Genomic DNA, 2,500 nt, shown 5'->3' on the forward strand with positions numbered 1-2,500 from the left:
GTTGGCATGTTAATAACAATGGATGACGTCACGAGAAACATCGCGATTGCTGCTAATCACGTTTTGCGAATAATGCACTTGCCTGACGAGGTATTGGTAAAACAAAAAATGTATACATCCTCACAGCCTTACAACCAGCCTTGCACTGAGTTCTATTTTGTTTTTTGTCTACAAAAATTATTTGCTGGTTAGATCTCCCAAGATTCGGCACTTCTATTTTTTCAACTGGCCCTTGCATAAAAATTTGTCTACGATAGCGATGTTTCTCTTGACGTCACCCATCTTTATTAATATGCCAACCAGAACCTAACTGGATGTGGAAACAATGACTTCTTCTGTTCTAGGCCTTTACACAAATATCCGGATATTTTTTGAAATATTTAGAAGATTCCTAGATATTTAGAGAATTTTAAGATCTTTAGAAAATTTTGGGATATTTAGAAACAATTATAGCTTTTTTTGGCTGTTTCCCAACTTTTTCTCTCTATTTTCTTGACAGAATACTCAGTTCTATGATTTTTTGCGATTCTATGCTAGAAATAATCCAGTTCAGTGGTTTCCTGTTTGAATAATGTATTGCATATCACTAGCAGCCATTTGTCCAAATGGAGGATGCTGGAAACAATGAGCCTGAACCTTCTCCCGGCTCTGAGTCTACTCCTACTTCCACTTTTGCTTTGCATCCATGTTGCTTTATAAGTTGTTTTATTTCCATAATACTAGTGTAGACAATTTCTGACATACTTTTCAGCTCCCGCTGGGAAAAATCTTGGCCTAAAGGGATTCAAAATCGGCTTATTTTTAAAACAAATATACGAGCTATTTAGAGGAGTTTCCGAGACATTTAAAAAATCTTTTGGGATATTTGGACTTTTTCTTAGAATTTCCGGAAAGATATTTAGTCGATTTTACGTGATATTTGTGTAAAGGCCTATAATCTGTTCGGTGGTTGGAAAATAATGCTCTAATAAACGCCCCCTTTCTTATAAAGGCCTCCTATCCATTAAACGCCCCTGGTGTGGTGGAAACTTTGAAATAGACTCCCCTCTCTAATCATGAACGCCTTCCCACCCCCCCCCCCCTCCCCGCCCGCCCACAAAAAAAAGGAAATCGTTCAGCCGTAAAGCAAAATCGTGCAATTTATTTAACACCTTGCTTGCTTAAATGCTTCAGTGAGAATCAGCCAATTAATAATTCAATAATAATCAGTGATTATTACTATCAATCAATGGCAATGATATTGGAAATCAGTCAGGTCATCACTGAGTCGGATGTCGATGAACCCATTTGTGAAAATAATGTTTCCGCAGATGACGACGAGAATTTGAACTTGCTGTTTCGCCGCATTGATATAGAACTATAAATTTACTGTTGTCGCCCCGTTGATATAGAACTATGAAAGTTTATTTGGATTTTCTAGTTTTTACGGTGAACTTGAAATAAACGCCCCTCTCTAATAAGCACCTCATATCTATTTAAGGCCTCCCCTTACACCACAAATATTTAATACACTCCCCGGGCGTTTATTAGATCATTTACGGTATCAAAAGAAATGTGACGTCAATGTTTGAAGACAGGAAATATCACCATTTTTGAAAATACTCGTTGACGTTAATGGGTTAATTAATGAGGGGGAAACCGGAAAATGCTGTTCCATTCGCCACATGAAATTATTGGAATTTTTAATTTTAACTAAAACTTCTTGTCGAATGGTAAAGCGCCCAAGATTAGGGTTGCCTGTTTTAGGTTAGGGTAGGAACCCATGAGTAGGAGCCGGGGAATTACATTTACATCAATCTAATTGTCGTATCTCAACAATAACTTTATTCTGATTGGTTATTCCAAACAGTGCGTGCAGAGCGGATGAACTCGTGGCATTCTAAAAGTACAGGGCCACGGAGTACGTTTAAAAGGGATGGGGGGAGGGGGGATGGGGAGGGGTCTAAGTTTTGGTGTGGACCACGGAAGTGTCATGGGAGGGGGAGAGGTCTAGGAGAAAACAACATCGTTGGAAAAAAGTGGGGCCTATAGCCACGCCAGCCCCTCCCTTTCCGCGGCCCCCGAAATAGAAAGATACGCGCAAAGGTTGACTCATAGGGCTTGTATGGGAGAGGAAAGCTCCTACTCATGGGCTCCTGGTTAGGGTTTAACCTGCGATTAGGCGTTCGCAGGTTAGGTTAGGGTTATTAGAAGGGCTTATGTGTTAGTACTTGCGTAGAGCTGAGGAATCACTTTATGACGTTTATCGCTAGCTTAGCTGGATTGTGCCATGGAAACAAAGAGCGGAACTAACTTGCCACTTCAGAATTACAAAATTAAGATGCTTAACCCAAGTTTCAGATCAAGTCATTGGATGATAGTAGTACCCAGTCACGATGAATACCTCTGTAGTTAGCCGCAAATGTAATTATTCTGACTCGGAGAGTACCATCTCTTACACCATGTACAAGAAGTTATAATTATAACCTCTATAATCTTGTTGACAGTAGACTACGAGCAG

General features: G+C 39.8%; 1 protein-coding gene across 1 annotated transcript in view; it reads right to left on the bottom strand.

Annotated features, from left to right (window-relative positions):
- The window catches only part of LOC137997757 (uncharacterized), a 414,333-nt gene that overhangs the window by 375,644 nt on the left and 36,189 nt on the right, over positions 1 to 2,500 (bottom strand). The window lies entirely within an intron of this gene.

Source organism: Montipora foliosa, chromosome 3 (genome assembly GCF_036669935.1).
Source record: "Montipora foliosa isolate CH-2021 chromosome 3, ASM3666993v2, whole genome shotgun sequence".
Taxonomy (NCBI): Eukaryota; Metazoa; Cnidaria; class Anthozoa; order Scleractinia; family Acroporidae; genus Montipora; species Montipora foliosa.